General features: G+C 45.3%; 1 protein-coding gene across 3 annotated transcripts in view; it reads right to left on the bottom strand.

Annotated features, from left to right (window-relative positions):
• Positions 1–10,445, bottom strand: part of pou2f3 (POU class 2 homeobox 3) — a 29,514-nt gene extending 19,069 nt beyond the window's left edge. Inside the window, exons 1-2 of one of the 3 annotated variants that reach the window (XM_021617672.2) lie at positions 9,661–10,445; positions 2,710–2,890 (exon numbers count right to left, since the gene is read on the bottom strand). The gene's annotated coding sequence lies outside the window, so the exon portion shown is untranslated. Of the gene's footprint in view, positions 1–2,709; positions 2,891–5,342; positions 5,559–9,660 lie in introns of those variants that run through there. The other 2 variants (XM_036989841.1, XM_036989842.1) reach the window with 2 other exon arrangements.
• Positions 10,446–16,520: the final 6,075 nt, after the last annotated feature.

The following is a 16,520-nucleotide window of genomic DNA, read 5'->3' on the forward strand; positions in this document are numbered from 1 at the left end:
TGGGGCTACTCTACTTATTGCCCCTGACCCACAGGGGGGGGGGGGGGGGGGGTGCCCCGGAGGAGAGACATCTCACTGGCAAAAATGTTCTGGTCGGGCGGGTGGGGAGAGCGGGGAGAGGACAACAAGTAGACCAGAACCACTGGCTTCACGCAGGAAAGCATGCTCATGTGAGAGAGGGAACACACACTTACATAGACAGGAACCTTGACCATTTTTTTCCAACGGTAAACTGCCTCAGTAAGACATATTAATTTATCCACCATCTTTGGTCAAAACATTCATCCATGCTAGCATTGGCACTTTCTTCTAGGTTGGGTGATATACAATCTCATATTGTTGATTTCCCCTTGTTAAATCTCATGGTAAGCTACTCAAGAATCAAGTCACGGGTATACAATAATATCATAAAATTGCCCAACCCTACTCTCTTTGTTCCCGTTAGGCTCCTGTATAGCTCTACGATTAAAGTACATGCTCTACTGTCTGGTTGAATCCAAACACCTTGGTGGTAAGTCAAGAGACACTGCTCTGTCCCACAACAAGAAATTGTGTAAATTAAAAATGTCTAACTTATGTCGGCAATAGGCAGGTCTGTTCCTTCACTCTAAGGCCACATACAGTTGGAAGTTGGAAGTTTACATACACTACGGTTGGAGTCATTAAAACTAGTTTTTAAACCACTCCACAAATTTCTTGTAAACAAACTATAGTTTTGGCAAGTCGTTTAGGACATCTACTTTGTGCATGACACAAGTAATTTTTCCAACAATTGTTTACAGACAGATTATTTCACTTATAATTCACTGTATCACAATTCCAGTGGGTCAGAGGTTTACATACACTAAGTTGACTGTGCCTTTAAACAGCTTGGAAAATTCCCGAAAATGATGTCATGGCTTTAGAAGCTTCTGATAAGCTTATAGACATCATTTGAGTCAATTGGAGGTGTACCTGTGGATGTATTTCAAGGCCTACCTTCAAACTCAGTGCCTCTTTGATTGACATCATGGGAAAATCAAAATATATTACCTAAGAATTGTAGACCTCCACAAGTCTGGTTCATCCTTGGGAGCAATTTCCAAAGGCCTGAAGGTACCACGGCCATCTGTACAAACAATAGTACGCCAGTATAAACACCATGGGACCACGCAGCCATCATACCATGTTCTGTCTCCTACAGATGAACGTACTTTGGTGCGAAAAGTGTGAATCAATCGCAGAACAACAGCAAAGGACCTTGTGAAGATGCTGGAGGAAACAGGTACAAGTATCTACTGTATATCCACAGCAAAACGAGTCCTATATCGACATAACCTGAAAGGTCGCTCAGCAAGGAAGAAGCCAATGCTCCAAAATTGCCATAAAAAAGCCAGACTACGGTTTGCAACTGCACATGGGGACAAAGATTGTACTTTTTGGAGAAATGTCCTCAGGTATGATGAAAAAAAAAATATAACTATCTGGCCATAATGACCGTCGTTATGTTTGGAGGAAAAAGGGGGAGGCTTTGCAAGCCGAGGAACACCATCCCAACCGTGAAGCACGGGGGTGGCAGCATCATGTTGTGGGGGTTCTTTGCTAAAGGAGGGACTGGTGCACTTCACAAAATAGATGGCATCATGAGGCAGGACAATTATGTTAATATATTGAAGCAACATCTCAAGACATCAGTCAGGAAGTTAAAGCTTGGTCGCAAAAGGGTCTTCCAAATGGACAATGACCCCAAGCATACTTCTAAAGTTGTGGCAAAATGGCTTAAGGACAACAAAGTCAAGGTATTGGAGTGGCCTTCACAAAGCCCTGACCTCAATCCTATAGAACATTTGTGTCCAGAACTGAAAAAGTGTGCGCAAGCATGGAGGCCTACAAACCTGACTCAGTTACACCAGCTCTGTCAGGAGGAATGGGCCAAAATTCACCCAACTTATTGTGGGAAACTCGTGGAAGGCTACCCGAAACATTTGACCCAAGTTAAACAATTTAAAGGCAATGCTACCAAATACTAATTGAGTGTATGTACACGACTGACCCATTGGAATGTGATGAAAGAAATAAAAGCTGAAATAAATCATTCTCTCCATTATTATTCTGTATTTTAACATTCTTAAAATAAAGTGGTGATCCTAACTGACCTAAGACTGGGAATCTTTACAAGAATGAAATGTCAGGAATTCTGAAAAACTGAGTTGAAATGTATTTGGCTAAGGTGTATGTAAACTTCCAACTTCAACTGTACGTGAATTCCCTGACTTGCTCAGTCTATACATGCAATGTAGGCTAAACACCTTCTAGGAAAGAACCAGGAGCCAAACAGGCTGCTTTAGGTCTCCTCGTCCCATGGGCAGAGCTTTCTATGGGGGACGTAGTAGTCGAAGCGGTAGCCCTTGCTGCAGCTCCTGATGCCACACTTATAGGGGTTGGCCCTTCCAGCTACGTCCAACCGGCTGTGGCAGTATTTGAGCAGGCAGGGGAGCCACTCCAGACGCAAGGCAATAACTGCAGACACAGGGCTGTCACAGATCCAGAGTGGAGGGGCATCGCTGCAGACCAGGGGCGTCTGCTGTTTGGGGCAGGGGTAGGGGCTCAAATTCAATGGCCTCCTTATGCAACACAATGGAAATGAAAGCTATGATATATAGAATTAAGAGGTTCCTTTCTTTAAACACCCAAACACTTATAGAGCATTTGAATGGAAGCCAAATTTACCTTTATCCAGCCAATGCTTGGTGTCGACTGTCTGGGTATAAAACCCCTCGTGTGCCTCCTTACACACATTGTGGATGAGTGTGTTGAGGTGCCCTGCACGACTCATGTTCACCACCATGTCCATGTGGAGGTGTTCCACCCCACACCTCTCCTCTGCCCTGCGGACCAAGTTGGGGTTCCTCTGTAGAATCCCAACACAGAACAGCTCCATATTATAAAGAAGGACTAGTAGTGCTAGTGTAATACATTGACCAATGGAAGTAAGCTCCACAACCTTTATGTTAGGGTTCAAACAGATTGGTGGTAAATGTAAAAAAGAAAGAAAGAAAAATGTACAATTCAGATAACATTGTGCAGTAAGGAACATTTGAATGGCCTACTACAATTACATTTTTACATGATGGATTGGTAGTCCTCGATGAAGAAACATGCTCAACGAAGATACTTTATTGAAAGTCCAGGATGAGGCTTAATCTGTGTCAGGGAAACTAGCGCAACAGATGTCGGATCTTAATTTGACCCCTTTCGTCGCAGGAGGAAAATAGTCCTGCAGCAGGAGGATTTGAATATATATGAAGAAATATTTAGATTCGGTGCCGAGGGGCAACTGGAAGCGGTGTTTGTATACAATGCACATGTAGCCGATGTGAAATGGCTAGCTAGTTAGCGGTGGTGCGCGCTAGTGGCGTTTCAATCGGTGACGTCACTTGCTCTGAGACCTTGAAGTAGCGGTTCCCCTTGCTCTGCAAGGGCCGCGGCTTTTGTGGAGCGATGGGTAACGATGCTTCGAGGGTGACTATTGATGTGTGCAGAGCGTCCCTGTTTCGCGCCCAGGTCAGGGCGAGGGGACGGGCGTAAAGTCTATACGGTTACATTGATGCTGTTGACCCGGATCACTGCGGAAAGAGGAGGAGGTCAAAAGGGGGGTGAGTGTAGCCGATGTGAAATGGCTAGCTAGTTAGCGGTGGTGCGCGCTAGTGGCGTTTCAATCGGTGACGTCGCTTGCTCTGAGACCTTAAAGTAGTGGTTCCCCTTGCTCTGCAAACCAAGGACGCTCTGCACACGTGTGGAGCGATGGGTAACGATGCTTCGAGGGTGACTGTTGATGTGTGCAGAGCGTCCCTGGTTCGCGCCCAGGTCGGGGTGAGGGGACGGATTAAAGTTATACTGTTACACACACCGTACCTACTTTATACCTTATGAAGGCTATAGCACGTCTCGTATTAATTCTTTTCTGGATTATTATTCATTTACATATTTGTATTTTTCATTCTGGATTTTTTTTTTTTTATCAATTGTTTTATGATTTGTTGAAGGCAAGCACTAGGCAAAATAAATGATTGGTTTCATCAGTGCCTATGTGGTCCAGTGTTTGCAGCCACTGACCCCGCCACACATATGTCAGAGTCGTCATGAGTTTGAATCCGGCCCACTGCACTTTGACTCATGGATGTCTATTTGCGACACATTCATTCCACATGGTTACACGGCTAATTCCATGTGGTTACAAGGTTAAAACCGAAACAACTCAAAGTTTAGGTGTTAATTCCGATTGGTTAAGGTTAGGGCTATGGTTTGAGGAAAATAATTAAAACGACTTGCCTATGCATCATCAGTATTCTTCCTAGTGTTCTCAGTGCTTGTCTAAGCAGCACACTGCGGCTCCACAAGTTAGTTGCATTTATTTCAATGTTTTCAAGAAGTAAAATGAATAGTCTGAACATTTACACATGAAAGAAAAGTATCTGAGCTCAACGAGATTGTCTATGGATAGGCTCAAATGCATAAACATCTTGACAGCTTTAAGAAATGAAATATTAAAGACACATTATACAAGCTTTCAATCCACACCAAAGACCAGAACTATATTGACAAATTATACATAGCCTAACTATAAAACGTGAACATTGTTTAACAAGGCAACTCTATGGCAATTACCTGACACTTTGTATGAATGGAAACTAACATTGGTGTAGCCTACTGTTATTATTTTATTAGTTTCCTATGTATGTTATTCAAAAGTGTCTAGTATGGTCATTTCTTTTCAAGATATTTGAAATGTGTAACTAAATCAAGTCAATCGGGGGGATTGAGTTATTTGTGCCAGAAGGGCGTGGGCCAGAATCGAATCAACGGCGATACGGAAGGCCTATATGTGTGCTCTGAAGGCAGCGGCCCTAACCGCTAGACCACAATTGAACAAAATGTTAGGATACACTGGACACTTACATGTCATAGCCTAGTGTTGCCAATATCAATCTTGTGTTATTAAGCTATATAAAACAACAGTTGTTGATGTGTATGGCTGCATTTCAGATACATTTTTGTACATTTGAATGTTGCAGTAATAGGACTTAGGCCTAGCGTTTGAGCAATCGAGAGAGACAATTATTTGCACTGATCCCAAAGACTCACGAGGTGCATTCAAATTTCCTGATGCAGCAGGGAAATTGTCTGCGACAAAAGAAGGATCAAGTTAAGATCTGACATCTGTATAACACGTTATTGTGACACAATGTCCATTGGTACTGTTCCTCCACATCCAAAACCTGTCCCTTGTTACCTCCTATACCCTATATGGGAATGGTGGCCCAGATTATGAGGGAAGGTGGTGGTTTGTTACAGCAGCTCACCTGTCTGAGGCGGGCCATGGACTCAGTGGGGGTGATCTGGTGGTGATTGAGCCGTGAGATGAAGCACCGGAAGTAGCGGGCTGGAGAGACGCACTGGAGGCCTGGTGCGTGGAGCCGGCACAGGTGGCACCGGACTGGTGACACGCACTTCAGGGAGAGTGCGGGGAGCTGGCACAGGACATACCGGACTGGGGAGGCGCACTGGAGAACTGGTGCATGGAGCCGGCACAGGTGGCACCGGACTGGTGACACGCACTTCAGGGCTAGTGCGGGGAGCTGGCACAGAACGTACCGGACTGGGGAGGCGCACTGGAGGCCAGGTGCGTGGAGCCGGCACAGGTGACACTGGACTGGTAACACGCACTTCAGGAAGGGTGCGGAGAGCTGGCACAGAAATGCTTACTTACAGGCTCTAATCAATAGTGCAAAAAAAGGTATTAGGTGAACAATAGGTAAGTAAAGAAATAAATCCACAGTAAAAAGACAGGCTATATACAGTAGCGAGGCTGTAAAAGTTGCGAGGTTACATACAGACACCGGTTAGTCGGGCTGATTGAGGTAGTATGTACATGTAGATATGGTTAAAGTAACTATGCATATATGATGAAAAGAGAGTAGCAGTAGCGTCAAAGAGGGGTTGGCTGGTGGTGGGTGGTGGGACACAATGCATATAGCCTGGTTAGCCAATGTGCGGGAGCACTGGTTGGTCGGCCCAATTGAGGTAGTATGTACATGAATGTATAGTTAAAGTGACTATTTATATATGATAAACAGAGAGTAGCAGCAGCGTAAAAAGAGGGGTTGGGGGGGCACACAATGCAAATAGTCTTATGGCTTGAGGGTAAAAACTGTGGTCTAGGCCTTTTTGTCCTAGACTTGGCACTCCGGTACCGCTTGCCATGCGGTAGTAGAGAAAACAGTCTATGACTGGGGTGGCTGGGGTCTTTGACATTTTTTAGGGCCTTCCTCTGACACCGCTTGGTGTGAGGTCTTGGATGGCAGGCAGCTTAGCCCCAGTGATGCACTGGGCCGTACGCACTACCCTCTGTAGTGCCTTGCGGTCAGAGGCCGAGCAATTGCCATTCCAGGCAGTGATGCAACCATGCTCTCGATGTTGCAGCTGTAGAACCTTTTGAGGATCTCAGGACCCATGCCAAATCTTTTTAGTTTACTGAGGGGAAATAGGTTTTGTCGTGCCCTCTTCACGACTGTCTTGATGTGTTTGGATTATTCTAGCTTGTTGTTGATGTGGACACCAAGGAACTTGAAGCTCTCAACATGCTCCACTACAGCCCCGTCGATGAGAATGGGGGTGTGCTCGGTCCTCCTTTTCCTGTAGTCCACAATCATCTCCTTAGTCTTGGTTACGTTGAGGGATAGGTTGTTATTCTGGCACCACCCGGCCAGGTCTCTGACCTCCTCCCTAGCGGCTGTCTCGTTGTTGTTGGTGATCAGGCCTACCACTGTTGTGTTGTCTGCAAACTTAATGATGGTGTTGGAGTCATGCCTGGTCATGCAGACGTGGGTGAACAGGGAGTACAGGAGGGGACTGAGCACGCACCCCTGGGGAGCTCCAGTGTTGAGGATCAGCGTGGCAGATATGTTGCTACGTACCCTCACCACCTGGGGGTGGCCCGTCAGGAAGTCCAGGATCCAGTTGCAGAGGGAGGTGTTTAGTCCCAGGACCCTTAGCTTAGTGATGAGCTTTGAGGGTACTATGGTGTTGAACGCTGAGCTGTAGTCAATGAATAGCATTATCACCTAAATGTTCCTTTTGTCCAGGTGGGAAAGGGCAGTGTGGAGTGCAATAGAGATTGCATCATCTGTGGATCTGTTTGGGCGGTATGAAAATGCCCGGATCACACGTCCTGGTAATCCATCGCAGCCTTGTGTATGTTGACCTGTTTAAAGGTCTTACTCACGTCGGCTACGGAGAGTGTGATCACACAGTCGTCCGGAACAGCTGATGCGCTCATGCATGCCTCAGTATTGCGTGCATCGAAGCGAGCATAGAAGTGATTTAGCTCATCTGGTAGGCTTTCGTCCCTGGGCAGCTCGTGGCTGTGCTTCCCTTTGTAGTCTGTAATAGTTTGCAAGCCCTGCCACATAAGATGAATGTCGGAGCCGGTGTAGTATGATTCAATCTAAGCCCTGTATTGATGCTTTGCCTGTTTGATGGTTTGTCGCAGGGCATAGCAGGATTTCTTGTAAGCTTCCAGGTTAGAGTCCCGCACCTTGAAAGCGGCAGCTCTACCCTTTAGCTCAGTGCTAATGTTGCCTGTAATCCATGGCATCTGGTTGGGGTATGTACGTACAGTCACTGTGGGGACGACGTCCTCGATGCACTTATTGATAAAGCCAGTGACTGATGTGGTGTATTCCTCAATGTCATCGGAAGAATCCCGGAACATGTTCCAGTCTGTGATAGCAAATGTCATGGTATTGACATTAAGGTCTGAAAGGCAGGAGTATTTTCGGTTGCCAAAAAATTTAATCACCTTTTTATACGCAGACATAGGGGGAGGAACCAGAAACAAACAACAAAGACGCAAATAGGACTTGAAAAAGAATCCCCACAATGCATCTGTAATTTTCAACCATTGGTAAATATTGGATTATCTGAAGCTTGCACAGTGCAGTTACTTATTGCATAATATTGATGTTATTTTCTAGTTAGACTCTTCCCCCTTTCTTTACCTCCATGACACACCATAGGAAGATAAATAACCCCTTCCTTTTATGCAACGCACCTTTTCAAGAGTTGCCTTTACAAGATGAACTGGCTCTCCTGTCTGTACAGTTACTCCAGTCTGGCAGCTTGCCATCAGACCGATTCCAACTTTCCATAAATCTGCGTAATTCCGACAGGAGTAGACCTGAAGCACATGTATGGAGGGAGGGCTGCCATCTAAATTGACTTGATCCAGACAGAAGAAAATATGTGCTGCTCCCCTGCAGCGTGTGCCTGTTAACTGTAACCAGAAAAGCCCACTGGGACTTTAAGACAGTTTTTCAACAGTCTGAGTAGAGCCAGTGGGGGACAACAATTTTATGACTTCTTGATTGCTCTTCACGTCAATACGATTTTAAATGTGTGTAATATCAGGATATCCTGGGCCACTGAAGGGAGTTCCTTAGCCAGGGTAATATCAGGAATAGTTCACCACATATCCTTGTTGAAAAACACCTTAGTCCCCAGTATCTATGCTGCAACAGCCTATGTGCCAGGGGGCTAGGGTCAGTCTGTCCTATCTGGTGCGATGTGTGATCTCAAATTCCCCTGTTCTATCTGGTGTCCTGTGTGATCTTAGGCATGCTCCCTTGAATGCTCCTGGGTGTCTCTCTCTCTCTCTCTGTCTCCCCTACGACCATGCCTCGGCGCCACCTGGCCTGACGGCTCCTGGCTGTCCCTAGTCCACCCGGTTGTGCCGCCGATCCAGTTCTGCTGCTTTTTGTGCGGCTATGGAAAACCTTGTTCCCGGACCTGCTGTTTCTGGCCTGATGACTCGTGTCTGTCAATTATGGAACACTGACATTTTTCACTGGACGTGGTACTTTGTCCTGGACATGCTGTTTCGACTTTCTCTCTCTCTCTCTGACCTGCTGTCTCGACCTCTAAATGCTCACCTCTGAAAAGCCAACTGATATTTACTCCTACGATGTTAAACTGTGGCACCCTCTATAACCACTGTGGTTATTATTTAACCCTGCTGGTCATCTATGAATGTTTAAATGCCTTGAAGAACGATCTGGCCTAAATGGCCGTACTCTTATAATCTTCACCTGGCACAGCCAGAAGAGGACTAGTTCCTCTCTAGGTTTTTTGGTAGGTTCCTGCCTTTCTAGGGAGTTTTTCCTAGCCACTGTGTTTGTACATCTGCATTGCTTGCTCTTTAGGGTTTTAGGTTGGGTATCTGTATAGCACTTTGTGACAACTGCTATCGTAAAAAGGGCTTTATAAAATACATTTGATTGTAATAATGGTCAATCCTAAAAAAAATGATGCGTCTATGTTAACAGACAATAACAATTAGGATCGAATTTCAAGTCTGTCCAAGAGAACTGTTTTTCTTAGCTATTTCATGTGAAAATATTTGTCTTTATACATACTGTATGCAATAAAGCAGCATATAGATAAATAGATATAGGTCTATAGAAAATGGATAGGCAATTATAATATAATTTCCAGGGTATATATATAATAGTAATGTAATAGTGTATGTGTGGTTGTTCATTGGTAGTAACATAATATGCAGCATATTACAGTTTTTTGAAATTGTTGGAAATATTTACATTTTAAAATATTGAGTTCACTCACCCGTTTGAAATCAAATACTGCAGTAATATGAGTACCATCTCCTTGCTTGAACTCGACTGTTATGGAATCCTTCTCGCTATCTGCCACCAAAATCTCCTCTGCAATTTGGCCATCACTTAAACGCACTCGTATTTTTTATTCTGAACAAATCCCAAGCGACCCAAAAAGATTTACCACTATTAGAGAAATCAGAACTGGTGCCACTGCCGATATCTCCCTCGCATACATTCCCAAACTCATTGAAAATGTGAAGTTTAACTATTTAAAAAAATCTGTCGACTACCATAGGTGTAAATAATCGTGAAATCGGTCGCAAATTTTTTCAAGTAAACGAAAAGTTCCGGACCGAAAAGGCTGCATTGAAATTCAATCTATGATCCACAGATTGAAATCACTGTTATTAAATCTCTGCAAATGTGGATGGGCTACCCTTGTGTAGCCAATCTAGTACGTTCTATATTATAAAACATTGTAGCGTTTCTGAAGTATATGTGAAGATAAAGTTGTTGCGCATAATCTTGGTTGATGAAAAGTTGAGGTCCTCTTTTGAGTTTACGATCCCGTCCCTGTCACGACTTCACCGACGAAGCAGTGATTGCTACTGCGCTCAGTGAGTTGTTTGCCTGACGACTCAAACTGAATTCTTCCAATGCTTATTCGTTAGCTACAAGAGAAATGTCCGTGCTGTCCAGAATCCAATTGGGACATCCCTACTCCATTGAAGCAGCATTTTAAATGGTTGAGGTTAGGGTTAGGTAAGGGTTATGGTTAAACTTAGGTTATGGGTTAAGGTTAGGGTTTAGGATAGGGACGTCCCAAGGATCCCAGATAGCACGTATCATATAAGAAATGTTCGTGGGCGTGACGTTTGGTCGGAGCAATGTGATTGTGTAGCCAAGCAAGTGCGCTGAAAGCATATAGGTGACAATTGCGGGCTCCCAAAACTTAAAAAAATATAATTCCACAAACAATACTCCCCGAGAGGCGACAAGGACACGATATGTTACATAACAAATTAACTAACAGATCCAATAGAATAGTTTGCACAATAATACATTTCAGTAAATCCATCAATCATGGGCATGCTGAAAGTATTCTATTCTATTCTAATCAAATACCCCAATGAATGATCTGTTCTTAGACCAAATTGCCCAATTGTTATCCTAAGTGTAGGGAAAGTAAATATGGAGCTTGACCAAACATTTCTAGGACACAGATCATGCCAAGCAAAGGAGAGGTCAACTTAAATCTGCCCCCCCCCCCCCCCCAAAAAAAACATTAAATTGGTATGATTTGGTAAGACATGTTTTGTAATTACAGTGTTATTACACATGTTTAACAGCAACTTAATGTAAACTAAGCTTGAGGAAATCAGGCAGCCTACTCTAAACATGTTGGTTTCAAGTTCAGAGCATAGTTTTGCCTACATGAACCTTTAACAAGAGAGCCACACGTCCTCTGAAACACGACCCTGCCAAGCTGCACTGCTTCTTGACACAATGCTTGCTTAACCCAGAAGCCAGCTGCACCAATGTAACAACGGAGGAAACACCGTACCCCTGCGACCGTGTCAGCATGCATGCACCCGCCCACCACAGGAGTCGCTAGAGCGCGATGGGACAAGGACATCCTGGCCGGTCAAACCCTCCCCTCACCCGGACGACACTGGGCCAATAGTACGCTGCCTCAACCCGGTATCGAACCAGGATCTGTAGTGATGCCACTAGCACTACGATGCACTCGGGAGGCCCTGTAGTAATTTTTTTGAATAGTCATTTCACAGGCTTTTTCACCTCACCTGCAAATTCTTTGTAAACCATACTTTACTTTTTCACTGCCTGTATTTCACCTCTTACAATTTGTGCAAAAAAACAAAACGAATTAGATTATATAGCGCAGCTTAAAGTGATACAGTCTACTGTGTGCTCAACCCACATCTGTTCTCTCTCCATCTGCCCTCTTCTGTCACTTTCTATGTGTCTTGTCTGTTGCATCTCAGATTCTTGTTTGATACTCTCTCCTTTGTCTATCCTCTTCTGTTATGGCCTGTTTTGTTCTTCTGGTGTCTCATCATATCCTATTCTTCTGTTGCTGTCTCTATGTCTTGTCTGGTGTGTTTCTTTAGTTTTGCAATCCAAAATGGTCAAGGCGATACTGGGATAGCATACATTTTTTGGGGCCTGTGTCTGGGTCCCTTAAATCATCCTTTCTCTTAACATTTGCCCCTGGCTGCTGCTGTTCTAAGTGCTCCACTGGCTAGTTAGGGACCGTCAATTTAAACGTAACAATGTAAATGAGACAATATTTACACTGTAGTCAATTTTGATTGTAGAATACATGTTTGACTCATTTCGATGCAACATAGGCAGGTAACAACACAACTCCAAACATGACAAATAAGAAGCTACATAGCCCCTAACCTATATGAATATAAAGAGACATGAACCAAAAAAATGTAACTGTTGAATGGAATAAGTTATAAGACCTCTATGATTAATTTCATTTCGTCAGTTCTACAAGCTAATGTGAGATGTTTAGATTACATAGCATTTGAGGACACACAACTTCATTACTTAAGTGGACTAAATCAGGGTCACAGAGACTGTTTCCTGATAGTCTTAAACAAAAGTACATTGAAACAAAAGTGTACACCTCACACACATGGTTACACATGGTACCAAGTCAGATATAGAGTTGAAAATGTATTAAATTTAGAGTTTGAATTCCAATATTACACTTTCTATACAGTACCAGACAAAAGTTGACACACCTTCTCATTCCATGGTGTCGTGGAAATTTCCTCTATTTACCAAGTCATGGGAGCAAACCACAACACAAGTCAGAGTTAGTTATCAAAGTAAATATTTTAATTATATGAGCTCTATCACAATCCTGTGACTCTCAGGCAATTCAGTGTCTAACCATGAATTCTCTGAGAGCCCCTTCCACATTTCAAATGAGGTCCTTTATAGCAAAGACACACACACAGGATAAGACAGCATCGGCATAATAAATCGTTCAGCTTTGTCTCCTTTCTCAAACCCCAGAACCATAAACCAACCCTCCATATCAACAGGCATATATCAAATTGTCATTTAGATACAACCAATTCTAAATACAACCAATCCTATCTTGACAAGATCACAGAGACACACTGACTGGCACACAGACATTGTGGAGCCAAGAGATATGTTTACACATGATGATACGTTGACCTCTCCCCTCTCTGCGGACCATGCAACTTAGTCTTGACATAGAACAGATACTGCAAACCCTGCCACAGTATTATACAAAAATAACATTCTTGATGAGAAGTAATTTACACACATTTGATGAATATAAAACATCTTACATATGTTACCAACAAATTCTGATTCTTCCACAACAATGGTTTAAAAAACAACAACTATTTTCTACATTGTCTAATAATAGTGAAGATAAACACTATCAAATAACACATATGGAATCATGCAGTAACCAAAAAAGTGCTAAACAAATAATCCACCCTTTGCCTTGATGACAGCTTTGCACCCTCTTGGCATTCTCTCAACCAGCTTCATGAGGTAGTCAGCTGGAATGCATTTCAATTAACAAGTGTGCCTTGTTAAAAGTTCATTTCTGGAATGTATTTCCTTCTTAATGCTTTTGAGCCAATCAGTTGTGTTGTGACAAGTTAGGGGTGGTATACAGAGATAGCCCTATTTGGTAAAAGACTGAGTCCATATTATGGCAAGAACAGCTCAAATAAGCAAAGAGAAACGTCAGTCCATCATTACTTTAAGACATGAAGGTCAGTCAATCCGGAAAAATTCAAGAACTTTGAAAGTTTCTTCAAGTGAAGTCGCCAAAAAGCATCAAGCACTATGATGAAACTTGCTCTCATGAGGTTACCGTTCCTACAGAGGAGAAGTTCATTAGAGATACCAGCCTCAGAAATTGAAGGCCAAATAAATGCTTCACAGAGTTCAAGTAACAGACACATCTCAACATCAACTGTTTAGGAGACTGTGTTACGGTGCGTGAATGAGGACCCAAAAGCGAATTAACGTAAACAGAGCTTCTTTACTAACAAAACAAAACGTAGGCTCAGATGGACCGGCAGGTTCCGACAGGACAGGACAAGGTTGCAGCAAACATGACGATAGTCTGGTTCAGGCATGAACAACACAAACAAGAATCCGACAAAGACAGGAGCAGAAACAGAGAGAGATATAGAGGACTAATCAGAGGGAAAAAGGGAACAGGTGGGAAAAGGGGTGACGAGGTAGTTAGGAGGAGACAAGGCACAGCTGGGGGAAAGAGGGGGAGAAAAGGTAACCTAACAACGACCAGCAGAGGGAGACAGGGTGAAGGGAAAGGACAGAAACAAGACACAACATGACAGTACATGACAGTACCCCCCCCACTCACCGAGCGCCTCCTGGCGCACTCGAGGAGGAAACCTGGCGGCAACGGAGGAAATCATCGATCAGCGCACGGTCCAGCACGTCCCGAGAGGGAACCCAACTCCTCTCCTCAGGACCGTACCCCTCCCAATCTACTAGGTACTGATGACCACGGCCCCGAGGACGCATGTCCAAAATCCTACGGACCCTGTAGATGGGTGCGCCCTCGACAAGGATGGGGGGGGGGGGGGGGAAGACGAGCGGGGGCGCGAAGAACGGGCTTGACACAGGAGACATGGAAGACCGGGTGGACGCGACGAAGATATCGCGGAAGAAGAAGTCGAACTGCGACAGGATTAATGATCCGAGAAATACGGAACGGACCAATGAACCGCGGGGTCAACTTGCGAGAAGTGGTCTTAAGGGGAAGGTTCTGAGTGGAGAGCCAAACTCTCTGACCGCGACAATATCTAGGACTCTTAGTTCTACGCTTATTAGCAGCCCTCACAGTCTGCGCCCTATAACGGCAAAGTGCAGACCTGACCCTCTTCCAGGTGCGCTCGCAACGTTGGACAAAAGCCTGAGCGGAGGGGACGCTGGACTCGGCGAACTGAGATGAGAACAGCGGAGGCTGGTACCCGAGGCTACTCTGAAAAGGAGATAGCCCGGTCGCAGACGAAGGAAGCGAGTTGTGGGCGTATTCTGCCCAGGGGAGCTGTTCTGACCAAGACGCAGGGTTGCGAAAAGAAAGACTGCGTAAGATGCGACCAATAGTCTGATTGGCCCGTTCTGCTTGACCGTTAGACTGGGGGTGAAAGCCGGAAGAGAGACTGACGGAAGCCCCAATCAAACGGCAAAACTCCCTCCAAAATTGAGACGTGAATTGCGGACCTCTGTCCGAAACGACGTCTGACGGAAGGCCATGAATTCTGAAAACATTCTCGATGATGATTTGTGCCGTCTCTTTAGCAGAAGGAAGCTTAGCAAGGGGAATAAAATGAGCCGCCTTAGAGAACCTGTCGACAACCGTAAGAATAACAGTCTTCCCCGGTGACGAAGGCAGTCCGGTGACAAAATCTAAGGCGATGTGAGACCACGGTCGAGAGGGAATGGGAAGCGGCCTGAGACGGCCGGCAGGAGGAGAGTTACCGGACTTAGTCTGCGCGCAGACCGAACAAGCAGCCACGAAGCGACGCGTGTCATGCTCCCGGGTGGGCCACCAAAAGCGCTGGCGAATGGAAGCAAGCGTACCCCGAACGCCAGGGTGGCCGGCTAACTTGGCAGAGTGAGCCCACTGAAGAACGGCCAGACGAGTAGGAACGGGAACGAAAAGAAGGTTCCTGGGACAAGCGCGCGGCGACGGAGTTTGAGTGAGTGCTTGCTTTACCTGCCTCTCAATTCCCCAGACAGTCAACCCGACAACACGCCCCTCAGGGAGAATCCCCTCGGGGTCAGTGGAGGCTACTGAAGAACTGAAGAGACGAGATAAAGCATCAGGCTTGGTGTTCTTAGAGCCCGGACGATAAGAAATCACGAACTCGAAACGAGCGAAAAACAGCGCCCAGCGCGCCTGACGCGCATTAAGTCGTTTGGCAGAACGGATGTACTCAAGGTTCCTATGGTCAGTCCAAACGACAAAAGGAACGGTCGCCCCCTCCAACCACTGTCGCCATTCGCCTAGGGCTAAGCGGATGGCGAGCAGTTCGCGGTTTCCCACATCATAGTTACGTTCCGACGGCGACAGGCGATGAGAAAAATACGCGCAAGGGTGGACCTTGTCGTCAGAGAAGGAGCGCTGAGAAAGAATGGCTCCCACGCCCACCTCTGACGCGTCAACCTCGACAATGAACTGTCTAGAGACGTCAGGTGTAACAAGGATAGGTGCGGATGTAAAACGATTCTTGAGGAGATCAAAAGCTCCCTGGGCGGAAACGGACCACTTAAAGCACGTCTTGACAGAAGTAAGGGCTGTGAGAGGGGCTGCCACCTGACCGAAATTACGGATGAAACGACGATAGAAGTTTGCGAAGCCGAGAAAGCGCTGCAACTCGACGCGTGACTTAGGGACGGGCCAATCAATGACAGCTTGGACCTTAGCGGGATCCATCTTAATGCCTTCAGCGGAAATAACAGAACCGAGAAATGTGACGGAGGAGGCATGAAAAGAGCACTTCTCAGCCTTCACAAAAAGACAATTCTCTAAAAGGCGCTGGAGGACACGTCGAACGTGCTGAACATGAATCTGGAGTGACGGTGAAAAAAATCAGGATATCGTCAAGGTAAACGAAAACAAAGATGTTCAGCATGTCTCTCAGGACATCATTGACTAATGCCTGAAAGACAGCTGGAGCGTTAGCGAGGCCGAAAGGAAGAACCCGGTATTCAAAGTGCCCTAACGGAGTGTTAAACGCCGTCTTCCACTCGTCCCCCTCCCTGATGCGCACGAGATGGTAAGCGTTACGAAGGTCCAACTTA

The sequence above is a fragment of the Oncorhynchus mykiss genome, chromosome 10, assembly GCF_013265735.2.
Source record: "Oncorhynchus mykiss isolate Arlee chromosome 10, USDA_OmykA_1.1, whole genome shotgun sequence".
In the NCBI taxonomy this organism is placed as follows: Eukaryota; Metazoa; Chordata; class Actinopteri; order Salmoniformes; family Salmonidae; genus Oncorhynchus; species Oncorhynchus mykiss.